The following is an 11,521-nucleotide window of genomic DNA, read 5'->3' as shown; positions in this document are numbered from 1 at the left end:
ACAAGTTAGAGGGTGACAAGTAAGCACCTTTATCGATGATGGAGAGAATTATCTTTGGTTAGGTCAGTCCTCCAGCTCTACTAGTATACATGTTGTCTTAATATTATCTTGCCAGTGGAACCTCTGAGATCTATAGAGCAATGTTTAGGAACTTCATCTGGAGTAGGCGAGGATGGGGTGGGCTTAGCTAACTCACCCTACTTGCCTTGAGAATGTGATTTGTCAGCCGACTAGCTGTAGGGGACTGGGCGTTCATTTCCTGATCACCAGGCGGGAGATCATGGCAGCCAAAACATGTAGCCAGGTATCTACTAGAAGCCAGAGGGCCTATGGAGTTCACTGATGAGGGCAAAAGTACAAGAGAGGGGATGACAAGGTCTTCCTTTCATCCTGGTCACCAGAGTGCTTCTTCATATGGCGTGAGATCAGTGCTCGGTCCCCTTGGTGATGCCGATAATTAATTGGGCTATTAGTGACGGTCGAGATATTGATATCTTGGAGGATAGTTGGGTGTCAGAGCAGCCCCTCGGACAGTGGCCTACCTTGTTTGACCTGGACAGCTTGGCTGGGAGTAGGGTATGTGATCTCCTTGTACTCAAGAGGAGAGGATAGGATGGGGATGTTGTACGCCGAGCTATTGGGGTGCAGTTGACGGAGAGGATCTTGGCCGTGATAGTGCCCACTATGGAGTCTATGGACAAGAGGGTCTGGTGCACTGCTAGTGGGACCAAGGTTAGAGCATGGGAGCTTCAGACCATGATCAGTGAGGAAGCCGACCTATCGGATAGATGGAGGGTGGATCTGGAGGTTGCGTATCCGCCCCCAAGTTGCTTTGTTCCTTTGGAAGGTGGCATAGGGCTGCTTGCCGACCAGAGACGTCCTGGCCAGGAGGGGCTGCAGGTCCCATCAGTATGTGTGGAGTGCCCCAGTGTGGAGGAGACGATCAGTCATGTACTCTTTGGATGCCATCAGGTAGTGCAGGTATGGGGTTGTATTGTAGATCCACCGTAGGGAATGATGTATACCGAGGACTTTCTAAGCCAGCTGAAGGAATTCCAGCAAAATCTGGGCTCCCTGGAGTGGAGGATTAGATGCACCTACATGATCTATCACATCTGGCTAGATAAAAATGGATCGATATTTGAGGGGAGATTAGTGCATCCTAGGGAAGTGCCTGATAGTGCCTTATGCCATGCAGCGAAGATCCTTGATGGTACTACTATGACCTCATATGGGTTGGTCGAAAATACCTGAAGTTTCCATCAAGCTCATGTAGCGTCCAAGACCATATTTGTCTCCTATGAACCCCCATCCACTGGTTCTCTCTAGGTTAATTGATGAGAGCATAAAAGTGCAACCTACATGTCACTAAAATTAGTGTTATTGCTAACCAATAATGGTAAATTTATTGGATTAATATTATATTTGGGGTTGACACAGATTATCATAAATTAGAGATAAAATGCACATTGAGTACAAATTTGACTTCAAAAGGATCCCTTCCCAGATCCGACCCGGTTGAAGATCGGGTCGGGTCCGAGTCAGGTTCGGGTCCGAGTCAGGTCCACTTTCTTTGTGCTTTTGGGAAAGAATTTTGGGCAAATCTAATTTGGCCATATCATAACTATGAGGTGCTGGGTGACCCATGACTTGAAAGACTTGCACTTGATCTCCAGTCAGAACAGATGACCCGTGACGAACTCAGTCCGTCTGTCTACAAGCCAAATTTCATATCACAACTATTTTTTATCTATATGACTAATTGGACGGAACTTGGCATCTCCCAGCTCTCATCTCAGGAGGGCAAAGAAAGTCCCAGACCTTCTTCCAAAATCTAATTCCATTGCAGAAACTGGCACATGACCCATTCAACGTTCCAGCAAGGCGTGATCACGCCACCATCCGCCGTCCACGACACCTCCAACTCTTTCCGAATCTGCAGCTCCTCCGCCTCATCCCACGCGCGTCTCTTCCATTCCGCATCTTCAACGCTGCTCTCAGCGGCTCACAGCCACTCATCCCGTCCGGCCTCCTCCAACATCGAGAGCTCCCGAGCCAGCTCTTCCCTCCCGTGATGCTAGCAGTGGTCCCGCGGCGCTTTCCAAGTGAGCTCCAGCCCTCTCCCGTGATCCAAGCCGGACGATCCCACGGCAGCCTTCGCCTCAGCCCGCTAGCCAGCAGCCGGTAATCCAGCTCATCCCGTGATCCCCCTCCACGGATCAAGCTTCCGCGTCTCCAACGATCATCGACCCCCTCCTCCACAATCCGCCATGATCCCAGCCTGTGAAGCAGCCCAAGATTCCATCCCGTGATCCAAGCCCTTCCGTCGATCCCGCGATGCATTGTCAAGGAACGGCAGGCCAGCTCTCTTCCGGTTTAGCACCTCGATTCAGCCCCAGCATCCCGGATGACACGCATTCCTCCTCTAATTTTAGCACCCCGCGATCTATAAGAAGGGGGAGAACGAGAGGAGGAGGGAGCTTGGGGGTGGTGGCCGGCGGGTCCAAGAAAGAAACAGGGGAGGAGGGAGGTTCGGTTCGGGGAAGAAGAAAGAAAGAAAAAGTTCATGCTCTGTTTTCAAACAGAGCATGTTACTTTCTTCTTTTTTTTTTATTTTCTTTTAGTTTTAGTTTAATTAAGAGCATTGTTGTTTTTAATTTAATTAAGAGTCTTATTTGTAGCTCTTTCTGTTGCAATTTTACTGGAGAGTTTTATTTTAAGAGCTTTAGATTTGCAATCTTAATTTATGTTTTTCACATTCTGTAATTTTTCTTTTTATGCAATATAATTAAATCTTCCTTCATGCAATTTGTGTTCACCTCAATTTTCTTGTTTTCATCCATTTTAATTTATGCCAAAACTCTTCTTTGATTAATTAAATAAATGCTTTTCGAATCTAAGTACCTTTCTTTTAGTTAGTTTCAATTAGAAAATCATATCAACATCCCCGACATAATGTTTTTCTTTAGTTATTCAAAAATCACTTTTGAATCCGAGTGAACGTTTTTATTTTTAAGCAACTCCAATCGCCTCCTTGTGGATCGACCTCTTACAACCGCTATTCTTCGAGTAGGAAAGGTAAGAGTAAAATTAAATTAAACTTTGTTTGTCGGTTCTAACAACGATCTATCTAGCATATTTTTAGTTAGACAGGAATCGGACGAACATTAATTTTGATGTGAGTGTCTTTGAGGAAGGTGACTTGGCTGGAGTGGGCTTCGTGATCAAGAATCACAGATCCAGGCTAGTGGCGGTCAAGTGACGACGCATATTTGATGTGTCTGTTTGTGGCATAGAGCTGAGAGCAGCTTGGGAGGATATTACTTATGCTGGGACCGTGTTGGGAGTGGAGTGCATCCGCCTCGAAGGAGACGTTGCTAAAGTGATCGACTGGATTTAACAGAGCGTTGACAGGCACAGATGGAGTGACTAGCGCCTGTTTCTACTTGATGTACATGAGATGGTGCGGGAGATTGTGGCTTTCCGGGCCGTGCATGTGCTTCGGGAGGCGAATAGTGCAATGAACTGAGCTGCCTCCTTCGCGGCACACCACTCAGGAGAGTTTCTCTGGGAGAGTTTTGAGTCCGCCCCTTTTTCCCTTCGCCTTCTTTTTTTCCATGACTCTTATGGGTGCACCTGCGCGTGTGTAGCGTGAGGCATTGTATTTTTTAAAAAAAAAGAACTTGTGAGGCCCAGCCTCACTGGGCCGGCCCATTGGCCTAGCCCGACTCCAAGAGAGGGCCCGAAAGCTCTCTTTCCATTCGGAACATGGTTCTGTAGCCTTGCATGCTTGTATGGTCCATTCTACAGGTATGCAACACCTATTACATTTTGGGTTTGGGGCGTGACAGAACTTAAATTTTTTTTTATGAAATTAGAGACCAAATAGCCCACGTGAAGGAATTGAATTGAATGGAGTAGACACTTACTTGGTACAAACAATGTAGATGGAATGGAACTTCATATTAGAGAGATTCGTAGATAAAGAATTCGTGGGGTTGCAAAAATAAAGTAGTTGCTGCGATCGAAAGCCTTGAGAGAATTCTGTTCTTGTCCTTCTTCCTCCCCTCTATTTGTATGTTCTGAGGATCTCTCAGGGAAACTGCTAAAGGACCGTTTGAACCATTTGAAACCGCTCAATCTGCATCCTACACCATTCGAACGCTTTTTTGGGTTTGAACTGAGAAAGGGTTTTAGGAATGAAACCAGGCCCAATCAAATGGACGTGGTCTAGAAGTGGGCTAGGGTCTTTGGGAATTTAGACAATTGACCAAGGCTAAGCTTAAAACAAGGTTTTAAAATAATAGTATCTTTTATGGCATCTAGCAATTGATACTAAGATGAACTGTGATCCAAAAATCTATCTTGACCAAGATGACAGATGAGAATTTCTTAAAACTAATATTATAAAATTCAACCAAAATCAGAACCAAGATTTTGATATCTCGATTTGTATAAAGAACTCGCAACTAACAAGTATCAGTAAGGTTACTTTATAACTACTGTTATAAGCTCAAAAAAAATAGAAGAAAGTGCATAAAAGAGAGAGAGAGAGAGAGAAGGGAGAGGATAGGAAGGGTCACTGCCATCACACCTTGATGCTCTCTATGTCGATACCTAACTATCCTCTTCATATCGAGCCTATGCTTAGAGGGGAAGTGCTAGATCTAATCCTTTGTACAATTTTTTTTATTTACATGCACTAAAAATCTGACATGTAGCAAATAAATTTTAAAGATAAACATATAAAAGTATAAAGAATTTTCACTCTCATCGACATCTTTTTCTTGCCCATTCTAGTATTTTGATCATGGGGCACCTTGTCATTGCCCTCCTTTCATTTTCTTTCCAATTTTTTAGATGAGAGCTTGGAGTCCATTTTTACCCGAACCGGCCATATCTATATTTTATCAAATTCAAACAAAAAGAATGGTATAAAAAAGTCAAATTATATTTTTCTAAAAAATTTAATAAACAAAATCTATTTAGTTTCTATGAATAACCACTCCTCACATGAGTACATCTCCTCACGTATTAGACCAATCCCTCATCTCACATTGGATAAGTAATAGGTAAGTTTGGTAATCCTTAGCAATGCCTGGGTTGGATAGGGGATTTTTTAAATTATGTGAATTTGTGAGTTCAAAATGAATTTGAGGGTTTGTTTTGGATTAATGCAAAAGTTTATGGACTCAAAGTAAGTACTTTTGGGCTTAAAGTAAGTAAATTTTTTTCTATAACTCCTACAAGTAGAAGCTTGGCTAGAAATTAGGTGCATAATCTAATTATATCTCTTATATTCATACTAAGAAACTTTACCATCTTAACCACTTAGCAACTTGAACATAGGTATAGATTTAAAGGTTCGAATAATTTCATTTTGAGTTCACATAGACTTATTTTGAGTCCATAAATATAACTTCATAGGGACTAAAATTTAGTCCTACTTATTTTGAACCTGTTAAATTTGCAATAGACTTGCAAATATAGAACTTGTATCAAAGATTGGGTCCTCTATCTCATTTGAAGGAAAATAGGAAAAGGAAGAAGAATCATTCTACTACTAACCCTTTCATTTTATTTGAGTCATTGGCCTGCCTTTTGGCCACCTCTTAGTTCTTAAGCAACCTCCACAATACCTAGCTACATTCTTCGCTTTAAACACTTCATCGATTTCATCTTTAACATCTTTTTCAAAGCCTAATCCTTATTCAAGATCCCATTGTCTGCTCATCAGAAGCTAGGCAATGATCTTATAAATCAAAGCCCCAATCCTTATTTCAAGACCCATTCTGTTCACAGGACTGGCAATGATCTTATAAAAGAGAGCATGGTGAGATTGGAAAAGTACTTCATGAACCCCTTTTTTTTTTCCGTACAATGGTAGATTACGTCAGACGAGCGTAAGCACTACCAGTAGAATCAAGAAAAAATAAGATGACACAAAGGTGTAGGGGCATAGTCAGACCCTGTCCATAAGATCTCTCTCAAGTGATGAGCAACATAGGAGGCAATTCAGTCAGCAGCCCTGTTTGCCTCCCGATACATATGAGCAGCCTGAATAGAAAGACAACCACATATCAATCTTTGGATATCTCTGAGTTAATGGATGGCTGTTACCCTGCTACGCAACCCTAAGCTCACCTCCAATAGTAATTATATTGCCAGTGTGCCACCCGCCTACCACAACCAAGTGGAGGTGGAGTCCCGAATCACAAAACCCCATCCCTCCTCTGTCTCCACCTATCAAAACATTACCGTCGAAGTACTTATGACCTTTCAAATATCAAAGTAATGAGAGTGAGTTTTCAAGTCCAGGGCATGGGAGAGAAAAAAATAGTATAAAAAAATATGATTTAAAAAAGAATATATATTTACATAGCAGTTATTTTTCATTACATAACAACAAGTATATTAGAATAATAGTCAAATAATGACCATTATTTAACTACTTGGAATTAAACACCGAACTGCTGTCACCTTGAAACACGACTGGGATGGAAAGAAGAAAAAAATTTGCAGCTAATGGCGAGCCATGAGCCTTAATTCATTTCTATTAAAAGTGGAGAGAAAAAAAAGAAAGAAAAAGAAGGTGCTCGCACGTGTGGCCCAGACCAAAAGGCCCCAGAAGTTCCCCCGAGTTAGCGACCGGCCCCCGCCCAGCCGGCTCTTTTCGTTGGACCGCCATGTCAAGTCAGGCAGTATCTACACCCGGCCGGTCCGATAAACCAAAACCCTAACCCCTTTCTTTCCCGCCGCGCGCTCCTTTTTTCGACCTCGCTCTCGCCATCCTGGGCGGCCAAGCGATGGCGATCCGCTCTCGCTTCTTTCCCTCCTTTCCGCCGTCTCTCCTCCGCTGCCTCCTCTGCCGGCCCGCTCCTTTGGAGCCACGCCGGAGAGGAAACCTCTGCACCCGTCATCGACCGTCCAAATCCTATCGTGGGGCCGGGGCAGCTCCGGCCAGCTCGGCGGCGGCAAGGAGGAGATCCGGTTCTACCCCACCCCCGTGGCTTCTCTCCGCCTCCCGCTGGACTTCCGCCTTGCCCCCGTCCAAGGCCGTCTCCCGCTTTCTCTCCTCCTTTTCCTTCGCAGGACTCGGCCACTGCCGCTGCCCCCATCGAGGTTGGGATCTCCAGTGGGCTGTTCCACTCTGCCTTGCTCGTGGACGGGAGGTTCTGGATCTGGGGCAAGGGCGATGGTGGCAGGCTTGGTTCTGGTGATGAGAGCTCCGTCTTCGTCCCGATGCTCAACCCTAATCTTGATGGTGTTCGGAGTATTTCGCTTGGTGGAATCCACTCTACCGCCCTCACCCGGTCTGGTGAGGTATTTACATGGTCAGTAGACAGGTTTTTTGGGGATTTGTTTGATCGCTGGGTAGGCAAAATGTGGTTAAAATCAAAACTTTTGCTTTGGTTTCGGTTCTAAAGTTAGATTTTGTGCCTTGAGTTGAAAAACTATCGTTGTTTCAGTTTTACTCAACAAGAAGTTTCCTTTTACAACGTGTAGTGGTGCTTTTGGAACAAGGAGGGTTGGCGTATACTCATTTTCATCACATTTATGCACATTTTGATGCGCCGTTTCATTTTTATATCGTTGTTTGTGAATAGAAGATTTCGTTTTAATAAGACATGGTGTTTTATCCTTCCAAATATGACCTCCAATGGCTTTGTTATGTGTTTCTTTCAGTTTGATTTGACAAATTTCCAACTACGCTCGTCAGATGATATATAGTCATATTTCCGCAACAGCAATCTATATGCCGTTCTTAAGAAGCATGAACTAGATCACCTCAACTTGCATTGAGTGCCCTATTTTAGTGCATCTGCCACTTAATTAGATCTGTCCATCTTATCGAAGATGAATTGTAGATGTTTAAAGAAGCACAACCCATTTGACATTCCTTTCCGTTGTTGGGCTTTTACTGGTCGTTAATGTAATTTAAGGCCACGTTTGGTTTGCAGGAATTGGGAAGTGGGAATGGATATCAGTTTCCCATCCAACATCTTTCCATGTTTTGATAACTTTTTGAGGATTTGGACAAACTTTTATCATATTTTGATCTAACAATCGCTATTTTAAAGACAACAGACCCTCTTCTTGTTATCAAATATAAACTCCCAATCATTAATGTAGCTTAGTGCACCTTGCATGGAAGTTGTTTCTGAGTTAATCGTTTCTTCAATATGTTGTTGTCTAATGAGTAGCCAAATTACTAAAGTTTTTTATGCTTGCTACATTTGGTGCCTTCCTCCTCGCCCTTCTGCTAACCATCTTTGACTTGTATATTATCTTTATATTTTCTTCTCTGATTGCTAGTTCTGTAAAGTTCCCAAATTGATGGTTATGATGATCCTCCACAATACGCTCCAATCCTAAGTCATCGATAATCATAGTTCATAAATGTTAGGAAGCTAAATTTAACCATGTCAACATGCTTCATTTGTTCTACATTTGCTGCTTTTGGGTAGGTTTATTTGATGATGCTAGATGTTGAGTTGCCTCTATGTTGGAAGAATCCCCATTACTTGAAAATTGGATTGAACATATCAATTTTTTTAGGTGAGCTATGAGCACCAATTCAAAATCCAGTCTACGTGGCCTCGTACACCCACATTGCATACAAGGTTTAAATACCATTGGACAACGGGGCATCCCACCCATCTGAGTGTTGGAATGGGGCATGTTGGGAAATAGACTAGGAAAATAGGGACATGCATTATGCTGAGTATTGGGACATGGAGCATGCAATCCCATGGAAAAAACTCAGATCGGCCTTGTCCCACAGTTTTTAAAACTTTGTATGTTCATGTAATCTAGTGAGCGCATTACATAGGTTAATTTGTAGTCCCCATGCTCAGTCACACAGCAGATTGATAATATATCGGCTGCCATTCCTGTGCTTGATAATCCTCAATACATTCATATATGAGTATATATGAGAGAAAGGGAAGAGATTTTAAGGATATTACATGCCATGAGGTTGAATCTAGTGATGGTGGCCATGGTGGTACTAGAGGGCCAACTTCCTAAGGTGGCCTACAACAAGAGTGATATCACTTGTCGAATGTTTTATAGAGTGTTCTTCCTTGTGAGAGGCCCCACCAACCATAGTTGTTTTTTCAGCACCACCACTTCTTCGCTTGCCATCCTTGCCCTCCCAATGTCGTCTCACCTTCAGACATTCAAAAACCTCAAGATGCAAGAGAGTTTGTGAGAGAACTAATTCACATATTTTCTAGAAAAGATTGAGATTCTTTTAGTATGGAGCAAAGTTTTTTTGGTATGGAGGAAAATAATTCACATTCTTTTACTGGTTGGGGACTTGGACAGGTATATAGGGAGTTTCATTAAAACGGGTGCCGGGCAGATTGCCAAGTGCTAAGCGGTGCCAAATGGATTAATGTTCGAACTTCGAAGCCTAATTTTTTATGCTAGATATTTCCAATATTAGTCAAGTAGATTGTTTTGTAAAGCAACATTCTTCAGTAGAAGATATGAAGAAAGATTACCTTTATGGTTTCTTAGCAGATAAGATACAGATCCTTCTTGAACTAACTTCACTGCTTTTGTTGGGCTGGGTTCTGGGCAGGAAACAAATTCTTGGGGCATGACAAGATCCTGTAAAGATGTTAGTGGACCCTTCCTATAATTTGTATTGCACCGAGTCATTTGAAATACCTTTTCCCTGCACATGTTCAACAATTTAATGACATTAGACATAGTGACGATTTATACTCTTGAAATTCTTAAGTAGGTCCAAAAGAAGTTTTTGCTTATGTTCCGCAATGGAAAGTCATATTTATTTATTATTCTTCTGGATTTGCCAGAGTCACATTACTTGCTCAATTGGCTGGAGTTTGCAGGGTTTATGGTGGGTTTGGAGCTCTTGGGCACTCTGTTTATCAAGGAACTACTGCCCAGGGTTGTGAATGGTTCTTGGAAGGGACGCATATCCCATCTGCTACCAGTGGACCCATACTGCGCACTTACTGATTCTGGTCAGTCTTCCGTACATTAATCAGATGCCAATGAATTCTGAACCTTTTTCATCCTAGATGATGATCTGCATTTAGATTCCCGAAGGCATGTTTTAAAATGTACTGCATGAGGCTGTGCATGTGGCTGCCTATGCATATGCAGTCCCCTGATTGCATACCTTATATGCAGAGTACCATGTGGTTAGGCCGATCTATGGGCTGAAAAGACATTTTGGTAAGCACTTTTGGACGCATATACAATACAATTAGCATTGAGTGGCTGCATAATTAACCCACTTATCATTATGTCACCACATGTATGGCCCTTTTAGCATGCGGAATCATATATGTGGGTCCTCTTATGTAGGTCCATATGAACAAGCAGGGTGAAGCTAATTGTTGGGTTGAATGCAGATTTCAAGCAGACACATGTATATTAGTGATTCAGTGTAGTAATTATGCTTGCAGCTGTTGCTACTAAGCAATAAACACTAGTTACTAGATGTTATTGTTATTTAATATGGGTATTCTATATAAAATATTGTTATTGTTGTATATAATACTTTTCATTATTTTTAAAATTTTAAACTCTGACCATGTATTGCATATGAATCATGCAGGCAATGTGTATGCAGCCTGCATGATTCATATTACTATGCAGTCCCTTGACCGCTTCCGTACTGCTTCAACTTTTTAAAACATTCTTTCGAAGTATTTTCAGACATTAATGGTCATTATGTTAATGCGGTCTTCTATAATTGGAGTTTTGCATGAAACTAAAGGTCTGGTTATTCTATAATTTCAAACTAGAATGGACAATTATTTTGGTGCAGTCCTAAATATTGAACTACGTCGCATTCTATATTATCTACATCAAAAGCTTAAACTCTGTTTAAAATCAAAAACATCTGTTGCTTGGAAGAATAGTTTTTATGGAGCTATTCATAAGTGACAATGCAGATTTGTTGAATAAGAATTAATACAAGATGAATGGAAAGAGAAAAGATAAGAGGTTCCTTGACTTCCGTTGTTTTGAACAATAGAGAAGAATCAACATTTAGGTTACAAAATTTGGATCTAAATGGAACTAAATACATAAATACACCTAAAGCAATAATGACAATATCAAATGCCTTGAGTACTTCCTCAAACTCAGTATTTAGTTGTAGTTTAAATCTAAACATAACCCTAATAACTCAAGAAATTTCTCAACCAATATTTAGCCATTCTTTGTGGCTGTGTTTGGATGGGGAATAACTAGCGGATAAACCCCCTATTATCTCCCTTATCCTGTCTAGTGGTTTTTTGAGCCAACAAAATAGGTTATTCCATCCATATGAATTGAGACTTTGCTATTGTATATAAATTTGAATTCAAAACCATGCTGGATTAATCTTGAATCCAAACCATGTTGGATTTGCACTGATTCACTCTACTAGGTCCACTGCTGAAGCATAACGGTTGACAGTAGGATCTTAGCTGCCAAGCATTTTTTTTTGGTGCGTTGTATTGTCATATGCTATCAGTTTCAATTTGAACAAAGC

Source organism: Phoenix dactylifera, unplaced genomic scaffold, assembly GCF_009389715.1.
Source record: "Phoenix dactylifera cultivar Barhee BC4 unplaced genomic scaffold, palm_55x_up_171113_PBpolish2nd_filt_p 001787F, whole genome shotgun sequence".
NCBI lineage: Eukaryota > Viridiplantae > Streptophyta > Magnoliopsida > Arecales > Arecaceae > Phoenix > Phoenix dactylifera.
The sequence above is the reverse complement of the archived record's forward strand: the minus strand, read 5'-3'. Positions refer to the sequence as shown.